At 50.0% G+C, this 11,253-nt stretch overlaps 1 protein-coding gene across 6 annotated transcripts in view; it reads right to left on the reverse strand.

Annotated features, from left to right (window-relative positions):
* The window catches only part of STAG2 (STAG2 cohesin complex component), an 82,540-nt gene extending 74,813 nt beyond the window's left edge, over positions 1 to 7,727 (reverse strand). For 4 of the 6 annotated variants that reach the window (XM_075720721.1, XM_075720722.1, XM_075720720.1 and 1 more), the window contains exon 1: positions 7,652 to 7,727. The gene's annotated coding sequence lies outside the window, so the exon portion shown is untranslated. Of the gene's footprint in view, positions 1 to 4,952; positions 5,129 to 6,274; positions 6,462 to 7,651 lie in introns of those variants that run through there. The other 2 variants (XM_075720718.1, XM_075720719.1) reach the window with 2 other exon arrangements.
* Between the last annotated feature and the right edge of the window lie 3,526 nt (positions 7,728 to 11,253).

An 11,253-nucleotide genomic window follows, 5' to 3' on the forward strand; every position in this document is an offset into this window, starting at 1 on the left:
AAACATGCATTCCTAGGGTTTGTTGTTTCTTTTTTAAGTGGTCAACAGTTTCGGAAATGTTTTGTGCTTTCTGAAATGTCAGTATATTTGATATGGTTTCATTGTTTTGGTAATGGAAAACCCTAAAATTTGGACTCCAGCTATAATTCTCCTTATCAATCTAGACCACTGCAGACATACGTATTACATGACAACACACACCATTAGAGACCTTTTTCCAAATATAAGCAAAAAGTCATTGGCTTGCCCTATCAACCCTAGAACAATGGGAACAGATGCAAAAATACTTTCCTCTCTAGGAGCCACACAGAAGCGCTAACAGAAAACTCATGTAGAAAACAAATATTCTTCCATCGACTTCTAGTGCCACACACATTCCCTTGCTCTAATCCAAAGACTAACCTTTACTGAAATAAAGGCATAGAAAAGTAAAATGCATAAAAGGTTATGCTAGGGCAGGACTAACAGGCCATCAGACTCAGAGCCATAAGAAAATAACATTCATCTAACTAAAAAAAAAAAAACCCCCAAACCCCAACCAAACCAACACATGTTCTCATCTCTAGATACTTGGGTTTGGGTGGGTGTATCATAATCTACCCTCCAATATATGCTAATCTTCTTACATCTACTTACTCTTTCAATTATATTATTTTAAAAAAATAAGCCCTCAAGAGGGGGAAGTTATAGCTAGTTACACAATTAAAAAAAATGTACAGAATAGACAACAATACAGTAGATCCCTGGACATAAAGTGTGTACCTGGATAAAGCAGTTACATGACTTAAGCTAACTTAATTTCCCCCTCGCAAGTCACAATAAGACAACAGGTAACAGCATACAAATGCAGTCCTACATGTCCTTCATTTCTGACTCAAATTAGGATAAAGTAGTTTAAAAACAGACTGGGCTTGTGCTCCTCCATGCAGTCTGTAGCCAATAAAGGCTAGGAAAAGCTAACTGTCACATGGGGTACCTTGGGGGATCAAATTTTCCCACACCCCTATCTCCAAAATTGGGCGCCAGATCTCTCCAGAGATCTGACCAGTTGAGGGAAAATGTTTGTGAGATGATAGAAAAGTAACGTCTCACCTTCCCTTCTCCTCTACCCAAGATCTCACAGATCTGAAATTTTCTTAACAGTGCAACACTTGGAGATACAGAGATACTAAAAAGGGATAGAGTATGCTGTGAAATATTGCAATGGCATAGCCCACCAAACTTAGGACTCTGGTATAGTCTTAGTGATCCCAGCCATCAAACTGAGAGGATTACGAAAAGAGAACACAGTTTTTGTGTTGATACTTGAACAGTAAAACACCCTCCTCAAGATAGAAGCCAGTTGTACAACAGCTCCTCAAGCTTCCCAACTTTAACAAGTCAGCATTACTCCTACATTTGTCTGTAGTGATCTAAATGAGGGCCACCTTCAGAAGTTTCCCTTACTTCATATTTACTCTCCCCATGAAAAATAAAAGAAAAAAAATGTCCGACTTCACCAGATTCTTATGAACTGCAACATGAGAAAACTTAAAAAAAAATAAATTCTAATTAAAACAACATACGCTTAAACGTGCATTTTTAATCTCCAACTCTCAAAACAGAAGTTTTCACTGTATCACTCATAAGTAAGTATCTGACCTTATTAAAAGTCACATCAGATTTCAAGGCTTACCCTTAAACCACAGAGATACTTAACTTTTTGAAAGCAGATTTTTGTCTTCTAATATAAAAAGCCAGCTGAAGTCACCAGCCTAATCTTCAAGCATGAAATCTGTTCACAGAACGGTGGAAGAGTTTAACTGGTTTACTCCAGGAAGCAGTCTTTTAGAAAAGACAAATACTAGAGCAAGAGTTTCAGTTATGCTGATGCAACACTGCAAAGGTTACCAAAAGGCTCTCCCTCCCAAGTCTCCTTTACCAAAACAAAAATCCACCTCTTCCTACCTCAGCCTGCCCTCCCAAGCTCGCCTTTCCCACGGAGCCCCCCCCAGGCCTCCGCAGCCCCCCTGGGGCGCAGGAGCGGCTGGTGCAGCAGTGTGACCCCAGGCCACGGGAAACCGCACCTGACTCAGCAGATCCACGTCCAGATCCTGCTCCAGAAGGAGCCCAAACCTGAACAGACTGTAGCAAGCAACTTGGCACACTATAAACTCCTTCCTGGCAGGACGGACTCCAACATCTTAACCAGGACGTTTAATCTGCCTGAGGCCCAGCTTAAGTCCACCTCTGTCTGCAGTCAACAGGACGGAAGGGTCAGGTCAGGAGGCAGGAAGAGGACCAGGGCAGATCAAGCCATGGGACTGCCAGGGCCAGAAGAGCTATGGGACCACAAAGAATTCCCATTTTTACTTACCCATTGACTTTAAAAGTGGAGGTGATCTAAAGCGTTGGATGGCGTTGAATCTAAACAATGCAATAAGCCTATACGTCACATTTAAGTGTTTGTAACGCATATGGAAAAGCGCTCTTTCCATTCCTCCACAGATTTCTTGCACATAAGCTTCCTATTTTCCAACCTAAAACTCCAATTCCCTGCCCACCCCAGTTTCTCAAGGACTTACTTATCACTTCATTCTCTCTTCTTTGTCAATGATCCTCATATAAGGAAGCTGAAGTTTTCAGAATGTGGATTTTTTTAAATGATACTGAGAAAGTGAGCAGAGCTTATTTAAGAATATTAAACTGAAATGTTGATGGCTGCTATCAGTCACTTCTTTCCATTACAAGACAATTACTGAAGCAGATGAAGCTCCTGGAAATTCTAGCATCTAGCTGCCAGAGACACAATCTACAACACGTTCCTTTTCCAGTAGGTTTTCTTAATTCCTCAACACACAAAAACAAACCAAAAAACCAAACCCACCACCAAAACCCAACAATACCATTTTGGAAATTCACACCTACAATGTTCTCCTAAGTTTTGAAGCTAATGAGAGAAGAAATGGTCACACTGTAGGCAGAGACCACACTGACTTCAAAACTTCATCTCATCTGACAAAACACAGCATTCCGGTAACACAACCAAGAAGCACAAGTAACCAGCAGAAATATTTGCTTACTTTTGGGAATTCATTTAGTGAAAATAAGCAACCAAAGTGTTTCAGGTTTCTGTAAAACATACAACCTGTTTATGCCAGCACACAAGTTCTGGAAAACCTGATCTCTCCTGTAATATTTGCCTGCAGCAAAACAACCAAGACAGTAACACCACAAATGAAATTGACAAATGAGGACTCTGAAATCATTCTAAATTTGAACCATAAGTGACAAAAAGCAATCTAATTTTAAAAAGTTCATAACGCTCTGATATGTTAACATTATTTCATGATTTGACTAAGTCTAATGTAGTTGCTCCCACCAACAAGAGCACGCACTTTCAAGTGGTTTGTTGCCTGCAGCTATTTTCTACAGGAGACTCTTAGTAGCATGTAATATTCAAGAGAAGCTGTCTGCATTACTTTTTTTAAAAATAATTCAGTTGCTGTTGATAAGTTATAACGAAACAAAATAAAACGAAAGAGAGCATTTAACCGACAATTCTATTTACACTCTTTCCAAGAGGAAAATATTTCATTCCGCACATTTATGCCTTTAAAGGCACTAACACGTAAAGCTGGAATGTGATATATTTATGGAATTTGAGTTAGATTAACAGCCAGCTAATCGAATACTCCTACTTTAAAAACTGAATGCTCTTCAAGTAGCACAATGCATTTTTATACCAAATATTTTAATAAGCTATGAACCTACCAATTTTTTGTCATTTCACAGGACCCAATTTTTTAAAATATATTAAAATATCACAGCAGCATTAATTTGAACCAACTTACTCAAACCAGTAATTTCAGCTTTCAGTTGCAAAACGTCAAGACTTTATGTCTAAAAGATCTGTACATAAATTTTAACTAATCTTCTTAAATACAAGTTTAACAAACCCTTACGTTGCTTATCAACTTTACTCAGTATTATCTTCCTGACACTGTAAATGGATGAAAAAGCTCCAAAAACATAAACTCTGGCCCAACTACGTAACTTGGGAGATATCTGAGCGCTAGGAAGTTTCGCAGGAAAATTAAAGAGTCTCTCCCACCCCCCAATTCCATGCCTCGCTTTTTTTTGTTTGTTTGAATTTAAGCTTATACAACATTCAAGGTTAGGTTTACCACTGTTAACTTAATAAAACAATAGCAACAGAAATTCACGGATTTCTCTCACAGGTTGCGTAAAACCCACCTGTAAACAACACTGTAAAATGTCACTGGTTTTGCTAAGAAGGACCCGCATGAGCCCCATCAGTTATAGAGCAAGATCTATCTGTTAGAGATGGGAATTAATTTACATTTTTCTCCTTTGTATAACTTTGCAGCTTTCTTAGTCTTTCTTTAATTAATCAGAACGGTACGGGGATCCCACCCCATCCAGCTTCAGTGCTGAAAGCAGCAAAACGATGAAGGCTTATGCTAACAGCATGGCGGCTGTCCTCTCACACCTCGTTTCATTTTGTAATGAAACTGTGATCATGGCTATATGAGAAAAGAAACAGTGTTACCCAGCAAAGAGCCCCATGCAAGATCCGTGGCATTGTGATTCTGCAACCCATCACCACCAAGATTTATCCGCAAAATCAGGAGTTGGGGATAACGAGCAAGTAATACCAAGAAGATGGAGATTAACGTCTGTCAATTGCACAATCACTCGTGGTATTTATTTACCTGCACACAGCCAACCAGCCCGCACATGGGTATTTTGTAAGTCCTGGACAGTTCCATACCAGATAATCACTCCAGGAATAGCAATAAATACATGAATGAATAATGGATTCGGGGAAAAGAGAGTATGAAAAGGGGGAAAAGTTGCTTCAAACACCCAAGCGCCGTAAACAAGAAAGAAGTCGTCAACCACATTTGCCAAGAGTTAGTAGCGAGACCTGTGCTTGGAGAATGCCTTACTGTAGGAAGTGCTAGCAGCTCTGGTTTCTGGCCGTTCGAAACGGGATCGAACAAAACTCCCAGACAGCACAAAAGCGGTCGTACAACGGCTTCGAGGGAAGCGATGCAAAAGGCGTCCTCCTCCCCTTCCATGCCGACGGAGCCCAACAGCAGTGAGGAGACGTGGAAGCAGCTCACACGAGGCCACCTCCGCGCTGCCGCCAGCCTTCGGCGGCAGCTGCGCCCCGGGCGCGCCTGGGGCAGCGCCAGCCCCGCTTCCCGGAGGGGGACGCGAAAGGCCCGCGGGCAGCGCGGGGCCCGCCGGCGGGGCCGGGCCGGGCCGGGCCGGGCGCCGCGGGAGGAAGCCGCCGCCTCCCGCCCGGGCGCTGGCCAATGGGCGGCGGGCGGCGGCGGCCCAGGCCGCGGCGGGGCCGCGCGTGACGCACTTCGGTAACCCGACTCCCGGCACGGAGCGCCGCGCCGCGCCGCCAGGGCCCCTCCTCGCGCCGCCGAGGGAGGCGGCAGCGGGGCGCAGCGCGGCCTCGCCCGCCCCCGGTTACCTCCGGGCGCTCCCGCTGCCGCCGGCCGGGCCGCCCGCGCCCGCGGGGGGAGAGGGGGAGCGCGGGGTCACACCGGCGGAGAAGGCGCCCAACGAGGGCGGACACGGCAGGGTGTGGCCCCGGGGAGCACACGGGAAGGGAGCGCTTACCCAGCGCGGGCGGCGGGCAGCAGCGTTCCCCGGGCTGCCAAAAAGTAACTTTAAAAAAAAAACCAAACCACCAACAAAAACCCACACATCAAAAAAAGAAAAAAAATAAAAAGCAAACCCACCCACAGTAACTACAGCACCGGACTCGGCGGTTATTGAAACTTTGTGTTAACTCCGAACATCCCGTGGGAAGACAACAACGGCGAGAGCCGAGCCGGGGCAGCACAATAAATAAAACGCAGCGAAAGAGGGAGCCGAGCGCCTTCACTCCCCGGACTCGAGGGTGAGAAGGAAAAAAAGAGAGGAAAAAAAAAAATTGAGGTCGGTCGGTCCCGGATTTCCACGGGACGGAGGGGTTATACAACGCTACCAGCGGGAGAGGAAGGCATGGAGGCCCAGCGGCGGGGGGAGAGCGGTGCGGGCACCCGAAGCCAGCGCACCCGGGCACCGGGGAATACCCGAAAACCGGGGCCTGCCGGGCCGGCCATCTGCTGCGGCTCCCCGCTCCGCCGCCGCTCACTCCGCACTCCCCTGGCCCTCCAAGTCCCTCACAAGTGGATCTATTTTTTTTAATCCGTGTAGAGAAAATAAGAGCCCAGAAAAGAGAAACACCAGGAAAGCTCTCGCTTCCTACCTGGGCAGGGTTCAGCTCAGTTCAGTGCGTGCCGAGGAGGAGGGGGCAGAGGAGCACTATCTAAAACAAAAGTGGCGCCAAAACCCCCCAGTAAGAAGCATTCTTCCTCCTCCTCCTCCTCCTCCTCCCCCCCCTCCTCCTCCCCAACCAGGGCCGGCGAGAGCCCAGCGGGGTTCCTGCAACACGCGGCTCCCGGCATCGGGCGTCCCCGTCACAAGTTGGCAAGCGCCCTTTCTTTACAAAAAAAAAAAAAAGAAAAAAAAAAAAAAAGAAATAAAGCAAGCCGAACGGAAACTGCCACAACTCTTCCTCTTAGCGGGCAGCCGCCGAAGAGCTCGCCCAAAGTCACTGGGAGGGGAAAACTCGCCCCACAAAGGCCTTCCCCGAGCTGGGCGCCGGGGGAGGGGGGGGGTCGCCAGCTCTTTCGGAGGAGGCGGGGGGGAAGGCGCAGGTCAGTCCCCACGGCCTCCCTCGGGCCGAGGGAACTCGCTCTCGCCAGCCCTCCGGCCCAGTCACTCGGCGAGAGGCGGCCGGAGTTGCCCCAGCTCGGCCGAGCCGGGGAAGAGAGACGGAGCAGAGAAAGCCCGGTCCCTCGGCACTTCCCTCCGCGGGGAAGCCGCCGGGAGCGGGCTGGCAGGAAGAGCTCAGCTGCTGGGCGGCGGGAAGGAGGGGGAGCGCTGTCAGGGCCGGCAGTCCCCTCGCCCCGGCCTCCCCCGGCACTCCACCCCGGGGCACCGGCAGCCGCCCCACCATTTTCTCCTGCGCGCCGCGCGGCCCAGCGCCCCCCCTCCCCCCCCGAGCGCGGCCCGCTCCGTCCGCAGCGGCCCCGACCCCCCTTCCCCTCCCTCCGCACCCCCCGAGCGGCCCGGCCCAGCTCGCCCACACGCACACACACCCCACACGCACACACAATGCCCGAGTCCTCCATCTTGCCGGCAGCCCCTGCTCGGCTCGGGAGAAAGGGGGAGGAGGAGGAGGAGAAGGTGGTTCTCCATTTTAGCTCGCCGAGCACTGGGCCCAGCCCGCCCGCGGCCGGCTCCGGGGAGGAGGAACGGGGCTCCGGGCGGGCAGCGGGGCCGCTTTCGGCGGCCTCTCGCTCTCTCACTCGCGCTCCCGCTCGCGTCCCCCCTCCCCGCCGAGGCGCGCTGGGAAGGGGGGGTGGGGAAGCGGGGGGCTGGAGTGTTTTCGCGGCTCGGCCCCGCCGTCCTCCATCTTGGCTGCGCGGAGTCCCTGTGGCCAGCCGGCCTAGCGCCCCGCGCCGTCCTCGCAGGCCCGGGGACCGCGGGCCCCGTCCCGGCCTCTCTCCGCAGCCACGCACCGCGATCCCGAGTCCCCCCTCCAAACTTCCAGAAGCTTCGCCGCCATTTTCTAACTTACCTTGCCCAGTGTCGGCGTAGGCAGCGAGGAGGCCCAGGCTCGTAGCTCCGCTCCTATATCCCCGGCCCGGCTGCCGGTTGCGCGCCCGGCCCGGCCCGGCCCGGAGACTTGGCCGCGGAGGGGGGGTCCGGGGAGGGCGCGGGGCGCGGGCAGGTTATTTAATTTGGCGGCGGCGCTGGGGATTGTTTGGGGTGTTCGCTGCTCGGCGGCTGGCGAGCGAATGGAGGGCGCAGGCGCCACCTGGCGGCCACCGAGCGAGGCCGGCTCTCCTGGGCGTGGGGCGACACCTGCCGGCCGCCGGCGGCAGGGGCCGCGCCGAGCGGGGTAAACAAGGTGGCGCGCATGCGCGCACCGCCCGGCCGCTCCCCCGCCCCCGTCGGCTGCCGAGCGCGGGGCTCGGGGCGGGGGCAGCGGGGAGCCGGGTTCGGGGCCCGGCGGAGGCGGCGGGGGGGGGAGCGGGGCCGGGCCGGGCCGGGCCGCCGCCAGGGTGGCGAGGCGGCGGCGGCCTCGCAGGCGGCGTGGGCCCCGGCTCCTGTCCGCGCGCGGCCGGCGGAAGAGGCCCAGCTGCGGGCGTCGCTCTCGGGGCAGGCTCGGGTAACCGAGACACGAGGACGGCCTAAAAAGGAGAGCCCCGGCGCGGCGCTGCCCCGGCCCCGCACAGGCAGAGGCAAACGCGGGGCCTGGTGCCCTCTCCCAGCGCAACACGGAAGATAATGGGAAAAGAATTGTTCAGCTGAGGCGAAGTTTAGTTTTTCTAGAAATAATCCACTGCCCGCTCGCGGTTTTCCCCGCCGCCCCCGCCGCCCCCGCCGCCCCGCCGCCCCGCCGCATTCCTTCGGCGCCCGGGAAGCGAAGCTGCGTGCGAGGGGGGAGCCGGCGGCTTTGAAGATAAGTTTACGGTTGCCGCCGGGAGCAGGCTGCCGTATCTCCGCATCCCCGGGCTTGCGCGGCGATGCTTGCCGGCGCTGATGGTGGCGTGCCGGGAGCCTCCGAGACCTCGTCTGTCTCTGCCCATCACTAAGCGCGCTCCCAGTTTAAACTGGCGTTTGCTCCTAGGCTCTGAGTGCGATTCCTTTTTTCTCCCTGCGTGAAAATTCGCATTAACCTGAAATGATCACATACAAGCAGTACAGACTACTTAAAGTAACCAGATATAAAATTTGTGATGCTTATTTTTCGAAACACACGATTCAGTAGTTCCTTCTCCATTTTTTTTCTCTGTATTGTGTAATGCGAAGCACGTTACTCATGCCAGTAGTGGCACGTAAGCTTATAGTTAGATCGGCCAGCACAAGAATAGTTTTGTCCTGGTAATCAGTCTCTGATCATCCTCTTGTGTTTATCTCCTTAAATTTTGGGGAGAGGGTTAGCATAACTAAGCAGGCACTAAGCTGAGTTAACTTTGCTCACCTGCCTGACAAAGGCACTTAAGAGTAGCCAGCAGTTCCAGTCTTTTCAAAGCTAAGATGGGGCATCACAGAGCAAATGACACTTACAATGGAGACTCTGACCAGATAAGGAGTGTTTAGCATTAAAAACTAGTGTAATACGAGTTGATATCACCTAGCAATTCTAGATACAATCTGTCAATTGGTACGTGAGACAGACTAACAAAAATAAATTGTATTCTGTAGCTCGAATTCACGTTTCAGAATGTTTTTTCACCTCCTGCCAAGGCTGGGGGAAAAAAAAGAAAATTAGGAGAAAGATTCCTTTTTAGGGAACACTTTAAAACAGTATCCTGAATGTCTAGTCATAAAACTATGTTCAAGGTTTCAGTTACAGCTACAGATGCTGATCTTTAATGTGAATCTGTTAATGTCAGTCTGGAAATTGTAGAAGAATTGTGACTAAAAGATAATCTGTTCAAAAGAAAAAAAAAAAAAAACAAACCAACCAACCCAGACTTCAGATAAGTTTTAAACTTGCCCATGATATAGATGGTTGTTAAATTACACATAGAAATAGGCGGAAAGGAGCTGGATCCACTTGTGCCTTCCCCATACAAAGCTTCTGACAGCTGCCAGATAGACAACTTTTCCATGAAAATAAACTACACACTTCCAAAACTAACATTTTGCCTGCACACAGAATTGCAGTAACGTATCCTGTGCTTGAGATACAATACGGCTACTCATATTACCACTCAAATCCAAACCTTTGTAAGATTATAGCAGTCTACTGCGAGAGCTGGCAGAAGCGCAAGACTGAGGCAGCTTCAGTCAGCTGTGCATAAAATCCACGTATTAGCACATGCGTCAGATATTTGGTCTACTCCAAAAACACTGTAGTTCACTTGACCTCATAGTTGAGACTTTCTAGGTAAATGTGTTTAACGGCGGAAAGCATAACATCGTTTTTAGGATGCGTTTTTGAATGAATGAGCGTGCAAGTGCTGACAATACCATGGCAGGGAGTTCAACCAGTTTCCAAAGCTGACTCAGACCTTGGAAGCCCAGATTGGTAACACTTCTGGGTGTCCTGACTCACATGACAGAATTTGCTTTTTTAAACTTGTGATAACAAAACATAGAAACACTCTGGAGACCAGACTCCAGGTGCAGCGGCGTATTACGAATCGGCGGTCGTAGAGCCTGCCGAAGAGGACTGCGCACTCTCCAGTTCATTTCCTCCCTCCCAGTTGTTGCATTCAGCTGTTTGCCTGGCCGCTGTCTAAGCAAAACTGTTGCCTCATCAGAGAAGGGAGGAGGGCCATTTGTTTTCTAAAGGACTGGTTTCATTTCTTTTTTTCCCCCCAAACCAGATCATTTCTCGGATGCTGTTTAGAGTACCACTAGATAAGCAATTCGGTCAGCACAACTGAAGGTGTGTTGCGCTGCTATAGAGGCTGGGAATGTTTCTGCTCTGCTCCGGTACCAGAAGATAGGAATTTCTTAAGCCAGCTGTGCCCTGGGAGGATTCCTAACACAGTACCACACTTGGATTATGCAAATAACCACCATAAGCCAGTTTGTATACCACACATCTAAGGAGCAAACGCAGCAATCTCTCCAACGGTGGGTAGGAGTATAGGGGGCAGAAAAATGGAACAAGTTCTTAACCGTTGCATTTGTTGTCTTTATGGGGGACAAAACTGGCTCTCTGAAGAGCCTAGCTTCTGCATGTTCCCCATGAATTGATCATGCTTCTGCAGCTGAGCCTTTCAGTTGGTACAACAGGGAAGACGAGATGAAAAGCAGTTCCTCTGCTAGCACACCGCTTCTTTCTAAGCTAACAATTCCAGAATGGGCTTCTCCCATCTGTCCAGACTTTGTGAAGAAATCAAAGAACAGCCTGAATTTTCTATATAGTTTTGGCACTCGAGCATCCGTTGCAATACAATGAAAAAATGTAAGAGAGAAAAAAAAAAAAAAAGTGTTATCCAAGCATGATAAAGAAATAGAGATATTTTAAATTCTGACCTTCCTAGAAAGGATTTATATCTGATAGAAAAGAAGTTCTGTGGAAAACTGTAGGGGGAAAGTATTCTACAGGACTATGTCGTCTTTCTCATAACAGCTACTTTTCAAAGTAGCTTCAAAGTCCACCATTTCTGATATTGAGCCCAATTCAGAGGTGATTTAACAAAGACTTTGCAACAG

Source organism: Pelecanus crispus, chromosome 13 (genome assembly GCF_030463565.1).
Source record: "Pelecanus crispus isolate bPelCri1 chromosome 13, bPelCri1.pri, whole genome shotgun sequence".
Lineage (NCBI taxonomy): Eukaryota > Metazoa > Chordata > Aves > Pelecaniformes > Pelecanidae > Pelecanus > Pelecanus crispus.